The sequence below is a fragment of the Leiobunum rupestre genome, chromosome 7, assembly GCF_980474605.1.
Source record: "Leiobunum rupestre chromosome 7, qqLeiRupe1.1.hap1, whole genome shotgun sequence".
In the NCBI taxonomy this organism is placed as follows: domain Eukaryota; kingdom Metazoa; phylum Arthropoda; class Arachnida; order Opiliones; family Sclerosomatidae; genus Leiobunum; species Leiobunum rupestre.
In genome coordinates, this window is record NC_143390.1 from 29,272,868 (window position 1) to 29,284,901 (window position 12,034).

The following is a 12,034-nucleotide window of genomic DNA, read 5'->3' on the forward strand; positions in this document are numbered from 1 at the left end:
ATGACTTTACCCCTCTTCAGAGAGGGAGGTATGCCAAGGCTAGGGTCAAGTTAGCAGAGTGTCAAAAAGACGGTTCGAATGACTGGGTCATTAGAAATTTCAAGGTTGTACGTGGTTCTGCACCTCGTCACCTGCCTTCTCTTCAAGATTCATCTCCCCATAACCCTGAGGACATCTCTGTCCGCCCAAAGGTGCGGTCTAACGTGCGGCCTAAAGTGCGGTCAACAGTGGAAAAAGTCACTCCCACTCATAGCGCGGGGGATTCATCCATCCACCCTTGGCAGGGGAACCATTTTCCTGCCTAATGTTTTTCCTAGTCCACTCCTTACCTCAGCACCCCATCTCGATCGGCCACTTACCTCAAACAATCAAGTTTCTAGAGATATTTCTCCCGTTCCCTACGGTTATTCTGCATGTACTCAGCCTCCTCACTGGGGCAATACCCCTCCCCCTAATTGCGTTCCTCAGTTCCTTGCACCTCATAACGGGTCTCCTCCTCCCTGGCTGCTAAATCAGCCCTTTCGAACCTAGTCTACCTGCTCTTAGTGCCTCCGCTGTCTCCTTCCGCCCACACACTGCCTTATATGTGAAGTGTCTCAAGTCTCTTCTGCCACATCAGAAACTCTTCTCTGGACTTCACAACAGTGGCTCTCAACTCTCTACATCATCAGCTCTCCTTACTAATGCTCAAGGGCTCACCTCTGTATGTAAGCATAATGAACTCGCTCACCTCCTTACTGTGCACAATGTTGCCTTTGCATCTATAACCGAAACCCACTGGTCTTCTGAACACTCAGACAGTGAACATATTTTAATTTTTCCGGGTTATTCTCTGTTCAGACAGGATAGAGATCTGAATAATTATGGAGGAGTCGCTCTTTATGTTAATCACTCTTTCACTGCGAGGGCTCTCTCCTTTTCTGACATTGATCTCAATAATTGTAAACCCAATGTGCAGGGTCTAGATATATTAATTGTTTCTCTCACCCACTGTGGTACCCCCTCCACTGTTACCATTATCGCAGCTTCCGTGCTTAATGATTTTTTTGCCTCCACTGTTAGAATGAGTGGCCCTTTAGCTCCGCCGCTAGCTCATTGTGCTAATGTTAATATGCGATCTCCAACTCTTTCTAAATTATCGTGTGAACCTGCTGATATTGTCATCTTATTGGGTAAATTAAATGCTTCTAAATCCCCAGGTCCCGACGGTCTTCACCCTCATTTAATTAAATCTCTAGCAAATGCCCTATCCCTCCCACTGTATCTCCTTATTTCTCGTTCTTTTACTCTCTGTGAGCTCCCCCCTTCCTGGAAGGAGACTCATATTACCCCCATTCACAAGAAAGGTCCTCGGAGCGACCCATCTACCTACCGATCGATTAGTAATTTAAATCAGGCCCCTAAACTATGCGAAATCATTGCCAACGACCAAATTACGGCCTTCTTACATAGCATTAATTTTTTTTCTTTCCAAACGTTCGTGTCTTACTAACTTGCTCCAGGCTACGAACGCTTGGTCAAAGTGGCTTGATGAGGGCTACAATGTGGATGTAATTTACTTGGACTTTTCGAAGGCCTTCGATTCCATCCCACATTCTATTCTTCTTGAGTCACTCCGCTGCGCCGGTATTGCTGGGGATGCGCTACGGTGGCTTGAGAGTTACTTAAAGGACCGCGAGCAAAGGGTGGTCCTTCAGGGCCACGCTTCTGCCTGGAGTAACGTAGATAAGGGGGTCCCTCAGGGATCTGTCTTGGGGCCCCTCCTTTTCAATATTTTTATTAATTCCCTGCCAACCGTTGTTCTTACTGCTCTGATTTTGCTATTTGCGGACGATTCTAAACTTTTCCATAAAATTAAAGTTCACTCTGACAACCTCGCGCTTCAGGCTGACTTGGATGCTATGGTTCTCTGGGCGGATTCCCATGGGTTGGCCTTCAACTAAAGTAAATGTTCCGTATTGCATTTAGGCCGTCACAACAACAATTTTGTTTATACCATTAAAGGCACTCCACTCGCATCCACTCTCTCCGAGCGCGACCTTGGAGTTATTGTAGATCCCAGCCTTAAGTTATCTGCTCACAGTAATAAGGTCGCCAAACGTGTTCGTTCCGTGGCTGGATTACTTCGCCGCAACCTTAACTATCGTTCTCCCAAACTTGTAAAACAAGTGTATAATTCACTTGCCTTTCCCATCATTGATTATTGTTCCCCCATCTGGACCCCCCATTTATCAACTGATCTCTTAGCTCTGCAAAAAGCGCAAAACCAATTTTCCAAACTCGTCACTCAATTCCAAAAACTCCCCGCCCCTTCTCGTTTAAAAATCCCTTTCTATACAGCCCATCCATATTCGCCACAAAATTAATAATTTATGTCTCCTCCACAAATTTTTCTATAACGGCATCGATAGTACCTTTAATGATTTCTTTTCCTTAAATGTGGGGTCCACGACACGTGGTAATTCCCTTAAGTTAACTAAACCAAGAGCAAAAACTGCATTTCGTCATAATTATTTTTCCCATAGTGTAATTAATCATTGGAACTCTCTCCCAACGCAAATCGTTACTGAAAAACACTATTCTAAATTTAAAACTCTAGTAGAATTTTTTTTAATTCCGATATTTAATCTCTATCTCCCTAATCTTATTTTACACCTTGTTCTGATTTTGTACTTGTTACTGTCCTTGCCCCATTTTTGTATTGTATTACATTGTGTTTTGTACCGTTTCACCCGTACGAGATTGGAAGCTTGCATATAAGCCTTTTACGGCTTTGTAGGCACAATATATGACAATAAATAAATATTAAGAAGCACCGTGTTTTGTAAATACTTACTCTCAGTAGCAGACGTCATACCGATCTCAAGCCTCGTTAAGGCACCCCTGTTTTTGACCGGGAAAATTCATCCCCCCCCCCCCCGCGCATGTACGAAAGCGGAGATGGGCAGAATTTGTAACGCCATCTATCCTTCTTGTTGTTTTTCAAAAAGGCATCATGTATTTCAATTCACCGCGCGTCGATGGCGCCACGTAATCTGCCCATCTCATGGCTTGCTACATTGGCGAAAAGGGGGTCGGCACTCGCGGTCAACTTCGCCAGGTACAATAGTGCCTCTATTTCTATTCTATCTCTATGATCATATGTAACATAATTACTCATAAGTATGCCACTAGCTCTATTTCTTCACTAACGGTTTGTTTCACAGATATTGCGTCATCCGTACCCTACGTAATATTTGACGTCATATTTGATGTAATATTTGACGTCATCGAATCTCAAATGCCGATAATGTCGTCGCCCAATTAGCTCTACGTCTGATCACGGCCAACTTCGATCGCGCGTACCGCGCTTTAGCGGCCCCACCAATCGCCTGAATTTAACATGTATATATTTTACCGCCAGGGTTCCACTACTACCAAAATTTAACGTTAGTCAGATAGGAAAAATCAACTAAAAACAACTTTTTTAAATGAATTTTAAAAAACATTTAATTGAACCAAATGTAGGTTAATATTTAAATAATAGTATAATATTTTTTTAAAGACTCTTATTTTTTAACGGTGTTTATAAATTATAAAAGAGTTAAACAGAAACCAAGAACTTCCTCTAGCTGTTGCCAGAACCATAGTATTATTGTGTAATACTTGAAACACATGTAAATAAATAAATAAAACAAAAAGTGAAAAGAAGATTCAATGTAACTTCAGGGTAAATATATTATTTTAATATTTTAAATGAAATAATATTAAGTTAAAATATATTAAAAGCGCAATAAATTATAATTTTAGGTTTCAACAAGTTTTAAGCTTTCGTCTTTTTAAACCTAGAATAATATTGTATATTTAGAAAGGGCCGGTTTGTAATTTTATCTGACTGAAAATGTTTTCAGTAATAAAGGTACAAACCTGAACAGAAATTATCCTCCTTGAAATGCAGGCTGCAGACCATCTGTGTATCTTTTCGTACAAAATCATCCCGACTAATGTTTTTTAACCATAAACCATGAATATTCAAGCATAAACTTCTAAGGCTTTCTTCGCTAGTAAACTCATGAAAAGGCAGGTCTTTTCTATGTACATTGTTTCATGCTTAATACCTGTTTAGTTCCAAAGATGTACCTAAGCATCTTTTATCTTCAATTATATTAGTTTTAAGATTCTTACACTTAAAACTAATTAGATTTACAGAAAATTCTACCTAAGAACGGTTATAAACTCGTGAATTTGCTATATATATACTATTAATAAAGATTTGGTAGTATCAGAAGAAAATAGGGGAAGTACGTATCTGTAGCTTTGAGCCATAGAAGTCGTCGTGTGACCCACGAAAATGCCTTTTTACGCATAATAAACCAAACTGAAAAAGTAGTTCCACTTTTGTTTTGATTCAACTCGGCTATAAACGACGAAAGCAAATACGCCTTAGCTCAATTAGCAGAGAATGAGAAGGACATTATGTTACAATTGTTCTATTTGAGAAAAATTGATTTTTTAAACGATGTATTCATCCGAGATTTCCCGCCAAACCGTTTTGGCGCGAAAATTCGTGAAAAGTGACGCCTTTCCAAAGCTGACTAGAAGCGTACTTCCCCCTATTTTCTTCTGGTAGTATTAAAGATTTATAAAGTTCAAGAGAGACATTATATACGCATCAAAATGCTCTAAACACCTCTACAGCCTTCAAAATTATGTGTTATAATATGGCGCCTTCGCGTAAAAAACGCGTCTCTTTTTCTTCATTTAATTTTTATAAGGTAATTTTTTTTTAACTATGAATTATGCATAAATATATTGCGAAAAGATAGTTTAACTTACTACACCTTGTTTTTTTCTAAAAAGGAAAGTGGAAAACCGAAGAAAAAACATTTTTCCGCGATTTCGCTTGTATTCCCCGCCTTTGGCGATAGTAGGTTTTTGGTCGTATGTAGCGCCCCTATCGGGATTATTCATACACGCAAATTAACATTGGAACTAAATAGGAACAAGATAGATGGTCTTCAGCCTGCATTTCAAGAAGGATGATTTATGTTCAGGTTTGTACCTTTATTATGGAAAAAAATTCAGTCAGATAAAATTACAAAATATACAATATTATTCTAGGTTTAACAAGACGTACGACGGTCAGAGTACACACAATCCTTCTAATGTGTTAAGTTTGTTTGAGCTATTCACAGCAACCTGCAACGCCGGTATGCGGTATCGCAACCAAAATATATCCACGGTCACACATATATACATATTTACACTTATTTTTTACTTCTGATCACACTTATTTGTTACTACTAGTCAGCCGTTGAGTGTCACACTTATTTCTTCTAGTAACTTATTAGTTACTTCTAATCTCACTTATTGGTTACTTCTGATCACACTTATTGGTTACTTCTGATCACACTTATTGGTTACTTCTGATCACACTTATTGGTTACTTCTGATCACACTTATTGGTTACTTCTGGTCATACGCCGAAGACTAGGCCGATCAGTGTCATTCTTTATTGTTACTTCTGCTCATACGTTGAAAGCGCGGCCCACTCTGAACGGCCTTGAAAAACGCCAGAGGAAAACGGGCACGTAGACCTCTATAAACACGCGGATTTACAATGTTGGAAATTGCGGGGGTCCGTATACGCTGCCCAAAAAACCTTACTTAGAATTAAATTTAAGGAACGTATTTGCAATTCTAGGTTAAATGTAAACCACAGCTATTCAAAAATATAACTTTCATGAAAATCGGACTTAAATTAAGGAACGTTATGTCGATTTTCAGGCGGAAATATAAAACCACGAACATTCGGGTCCGGTAAATAACCCCGAAAACTATACTTACATTTAATATTTACTGATATAACCGAAGTTGTAGTTCAACTGAATCCTAACCTATCCAATAATATTTTTTTTACCGTTATCGGACTTAATTTTAAAGAAAATATCTACTACATAAAGGAAATCACCGAAAATAGTAAATTGGGCAAATGCCCAACTTCTTGGGCTCCGATTTGAAAACTTTATGAAAGGCTATCAATGGCGATGTCTGTACATTCGAACGAGATATCATTGACTCTTCTAGCCCTAACCGTTGAAGAGGTATGCGCGACGCGGTGGCATCGGCGGCATCGGCAACGGCTACACTGTACGTGAGAATAATACACACAAATCCTTAGGATTGTGTGTAAAAAGACGAAAGCTTAAAACTTGTTGAAACCTAAAATTATAATTTATTGCGCTTATAATATATTTTAACTTAATATTATTTAATAAAAAATGTTAAAATAATATATTTACCCTGAAGTTACAGTGAATCTTCTTTTCACTTTTTGTTTTATTTCTTTATTTACATGTGTTTCAAGTATTAAACAATAATACTATGTTGCTGGCAGCTAGGAGCAACAAACACAAGGAGAACGCAGCTAGCCTTTAAACACGCTAACGAAGGGTTGTGTACGAATTTCATTGGACGAGCGTCACGAGCCTTTACGCTGATCGTTTTACGGGCGGGAGGGAAGACAATTTCTGAATTTTCCCCTTCCGACGGCAGCAGGCGCTAAAGCGTCTAGCCAATGAAAAACGTACACAAGAAAATCCACGACTTTTGACGGGTTGCGTTCTCCTTGTGTGGGGTGTTGTGTTTGTTCATGGACACTGTACAGTGTCCATGGTTTGTTGCTCCTAGCCAGAGGCGTAGTGAGGGGGGGCAGTGGGGGGCATCCGCCCCGGGCTCCGTTGGTCAGGGGGCGAATATTGGATTATACGCTAAAGTTATTGTTAGGGCCGGCGGGGGGCGCAAATTTTGAAGTTTTGCCCTAGGCACCAAATAACCTCACTACGCCACTGCTACTAGCTGGCACCATTTAGAGGATGTTCTTGGTTTCTGTTTAACTCTTTTATAATTTATAAACACCGTAAAAAAATTAGAATCATTAAAAAATATTAGACTATTAGTGAAATATTAACCTACATTCGGTTTAATTCAGTGTTTTTTAAATTTATTTAAAAATAATGGTTTTTGTGGATTTTTCCTATCTCACTAACGTTAAATTTTGGTCGTAGCGAAACCCTGGTGGGAAAATATATACACGGTAAATTCAGGCGATTTACGGGGCCGCTAAAGCGCGGTACGCGCGATCGAAGTTGGCCGTGCACAGGCCAATCGCTAGTTTAAAAATTAGCTGGGCCAGTTTAAAAATTAAATGCTTGAGGTGTTAGTGGCCCTGGTGACCACTTAATTAATTCAAAGTTTTTTCCCTTCAAGATTTTAGTTCATTAAAAAAATTCTATATTAATCCCTAAAATTGTTTGGGCTTTGCTTCTATGCTGTGTGCTTGGCCTTGTGTCAATTGTGTGTATGGGTGTCGTGAGTCTGTCTACTCTACACTCTACACACAGTATAGAAGAAAGTCAAAAAAATTAAAGCCATTACAGTTACGGAAAATGAGAGTGATAGTGATTGTGATATAGATTTACTTGATAAAATTTGTAAGGAAGTTGGTTTTTGTGATGACCACACTGAAATTTAATCCTATTTCTAGCCGGCGTAATAATTGTGATATAAATATAATACGGTAAATATTAACTACAAAGAAAGAGGACTTAAGTTAGTTATTACACCCAGGGCCGCCTTATCGATAAGGCAGCCTTGGCAAAGTGCCTAGGGCCTACGAAACATTTTAGAGACATTTGATCGGTCCTGGCATTATACCTTCTAGAAATGTGAAATTTTCAGTATGTACTTTCTCGGTGGCGATCGTTGTTATTTGTGAATTCCAGGAAAATCGTGAAATTTTTCACGGTTTTAGAATTTGTAGTTTTTGAACGCTAGGTACTAGACGAAAAGTTTCAATGAGTAAGTTGTAGAGCATACTCGAAAAAGTTTAAAGGAGTAGGTATGGTCAAAATCGTACATTTTGTCACTGAAATAATTGCTCATGGAAAATAACAAGTTGATACTACCCAAATGTTTTTACGCCTCATGTTATTGTAATGATTGTCTGTGAAAAATTAAAATGTTTTACTTTTAAAATTAAGTGTTAGAACAAGTGCAATTTTCTGAGGACTGACTTCGAAGGAGACGGTAATGTGAATCCCAGATTCCGCGGACCTGGACGTCATAACACTAATATGGAAGACACAGTCATCGCCTACTTTGGCGCTTACCCTCGAGCAAGTATAAGAATGGCATGCTCCGATTTTGACTTGTCAAAATATTATGTCTGGAGTGTCCTTATAACCACCAGAAATTTCACCCATTTCGTGCCATGCTCTACCAAGCACTTCACGATGGTGATCAGCGCCTTAGGTTGGATTTTGGTAACTTTTTCAGTACCATGGCGGATGCCAACGAAGATTTCCTCCGTTTCATCCTGGCGTTCGACGAGTGTTCCTTTGGAAGGGACGGCCCATTTAACCGCCAGAATAACCATATGTGGAAGAATGTAAATCCGTACTGGGGATTTCCACATCACAATCAAGTACAATTTCGCTTAAACGTCTGGGCAGTTCTACTAGGAGATCGCGTCATTGTGACATTTTTACTTCCGAATCGGTTTAACGGGGTGAGCTACTTGGCGCTTCTACGAAATGAAGTAGTGGAAGCATTGGAAGATGTAATAATAATAATAATCAGCTAGGCTAATACCAAAGGCCTAAGTCATCAAGCGACTTTTGAAGCCATTAATTCAGGTGGCTGAGTTACAATGCGTAGGAGGGTGGTGGCAAGCCCTGCATGCCACGCGTTCCAGCCAACAGCTCCCTACACTAACTATTAGTCGACCTGCCACGCCTTTGGTTCTTGCATGACGGTGCACCTCCTCACCAGGAACGACATGTGGTGCAATACCTCAACACCGAGTACCCTGAGCATTGTAATTACCTCTCCGAGGGGACAAAGTCCCCTAGGAGGGGTTATACAACGACCGTGTCTGTCTGTGGGTGGGTCTGTGGGTGGGTCTGTGGGTGGGTCTGTGGGTGTGTCTGTCTGTCAGGACTGCGAACGCGTTCGCATTTTCGGTGCAAAGTGTAATCACTGCGTACGCAGTTTCTCAAAGGGTTGGCAAAACCACCGTGCGACGGTGAGCGTTAACGGATGCATTTGCGGTTTGGTTTGGATGGTGTTTTTTCGCTCACCGTCGTGACGGTTTGGTGTATTACGTTTTTGTAATGTTTATGCGTAGGTTGTGAGTGTTGAATTTGTTGTGTTTGTTTTCTGATGGATGTGCATGTTGAGTCTGTTGTGTTTATATGGGCGTTTTCTCTCCAACTTCTTCTTAATGACTTTGGGACGGACCGAGTGCTGAGTGTAATGCTACCTCTCAACGTCCAATGGCAGGGTTTCCACCAGTTGTACACGGTATTCGTCTTAGTATCAATTTGCGATCGCATCGGGCGGGATTTGAACCCGAGACCTCCTGATTGACAGGCGGACGTTCTACCACAGAACCACCGAAACTTGTTACGCCTTATTGAAAATTAGACCTTCAGCTTTATCGGAAGCGTATTTAATAGAGTACGAAATTTTGGTTTAATTGAAATAGAATTGAAATTGAAATTATTGCATCGAAGAAATTCTAATTTAGCGTTTCTCTATTGATTAAAAACAAATGCGCCACCCAGGTTTCGAACCCAGACCATTCGGCTTGGCAGTCGAGCGCTCTACCACAGAACCACCTATAGCTGCTTAGATTCACTGAAATTAAGACAGGCATCGTAAGCATAATAGGTAATAAAGTCTTTTTTTATTAATGAATTTATGAAGGCCTAATCTGGTATTTTTTAAAGGTTAAATCTTGTTTTAGCGCAGTCAGCCGAGATTAGAGGGTTAAAGGGTAGACCCTGTGGGTAGTCCACTTTCTTAACGACCTATATATAGTTCTGTTAATTCAAAGGAGATAATTTAACGTTAATTGCTTTAAAAGCTGGCGGTTAGTCAAGTGGCTCTCTGTGCTTTGTTGATGGTAAGGTTTTTGCTTCTTGTAAATACATTTGGTGTGGATATTTGGATATCTACGATTTCTTGGGTGTGCGAGTCATTATATGATATTGGAAATTGGACGGCATTGGTCTTTTTCATGTGGTATGCGTCACAACGTCAACAGGAAGTGAACGAGTCGTCCACTACCAGATATCTACGGTATCTTCATCAAGGGCGAGTGTTGATATAAAATGAGCGTTAAAGATGCGGCAAGTATTTCGTAAGCGAGTAATTCCAAAAAGCCTCTGTAGATATTTCTTTCATTAAAATTTGCGTCGTATTATATTTAACTGATAAACTTGTTCTGTAAAAGGGTTTAATTCAATTGTGCATTGTTATAGTACGTCTAACGTACTGTTGTAACTACTTAACTTATGATATTCTGAATAAATTAAAATTGGTCGTTTCGTCTCAATTATTTTAATTATAATTAAAATTTTATACCGGGCGGGATAGAAATGGGTTAATATTTTTAACAAATAACTCTAAATTGCGGAGATATATCTTTAAGGGTTATCTCGAGAAATTAATACCACTAGGAACAATTCTACCGAGGAGAGGTATATTTTGGCTTGCCAACTTGTTGTAATTGCAATGCCGTATATGGCCAGAAGTAATATTTAACTCAAATTTAAGGTTTAATTCATGATTTTATGTTACCTGCTTAAATGTAATACGGGCACGAAATAATATTATCGCTTTCTTGGTGAAATTAAAAAATTCGATTAGGGGTGTGGATGTTCAATATTTTAATTTGAAAAAACAAAAAACCCGCCAAAATTAAAAAAGCGCCATCTATTGAAATTTATAAGAATTTAAAATATGAAAATAGATGGCTAAAGTAAAAAAAAACGTTTCGTGCAAGGTACTGGACATTTCACTGTGAGTTTCGTGTACCTCCATAGGCACATTCAGAAATTGACTAGCGGCCACACTCAGTAGACCACCGAGTCCGAGGCAAGACAGGGACGTATGTCTTTGTAATGTCAGGAACGGAAAAACCCACTGTTTGATTTAATTCGGGTTAAAATGGTCGGAAAGACACCCCATCACCACGAAAAATGGATAAATTTATTTGTCAATCTGACTTTTTAAAGGGATAATAATTAAATACTAAAATAACATACCTGCTAAGGATTGGTGGATCTAAATTAATACTTAAGTTATATACACAAGTTTTAATCTAATTAAGGGGGGTACACTTTTGGTAATCACTAAAGCTTTTTTCTTATTTCCAATTTGATGAAATCCAATGAAGTAGAATCTACTTGCAATTGCACGGAAGTGTGTACTTGGAAGTCGCTTAGCGTTGAGATTAAGTAGTCTTCCGGGAGGTTAGTAACAATTTCGTTTTTAATTTAACGAAAATTTTATATTCGCTAAATAAACTTTTAAAATGGTTTGAGACTGTAGGCTTTACGGTTTTGTTAATTTCTCTACAAATAGGTAATTTAATGATACCATTAACTGTGATTCAAATACTTCATTTGATTACGGCTACGGAATAAAACTAATAACGCGATAAATTAAATATTCCTGAAAATACGTTTTGAAATCATAAGAAGGTCGCAAGAAATAAGGAACAATAATCAGTGACGGTATTGCGTAACGCGAAGAAATCTTTGACGCAACCGTAAACCTTAAACTATATCTTTTACACTTTAAACAATTGAATAATTGTTTATTTATTACGCCTTTGGTAATGTTTTACATTCGGTTGAAAGCCTAAACGTCTGAAATTGTATCCGTTGTGTGGTGACTGAGGTCCCTTAGAGCGACAACAACACTCCAAGGATGTTTGTCTAACTGGGCTTGGGCCTGTTTACAGAGTTTGTGACGCAGCCCGGAAAGGCTCGTTTCCATTCCACTGAAACGTAGTCGAGCCATTAGCAAATAGAGAAACCCCGCTATCTAAAATTATCTGTAGTGCGAAATAGACTTTTTTCGTTTCTTGGAAGGAACATTTTCCGCGGTTCTTTGCTTCTCGAAAGACCAGTTGATTGTATCCAATTTCAAGCGCGCAGCTTAAGATTAAACTTGATTAGTTCTAAAGCGAGTCGAGTGCCAACTT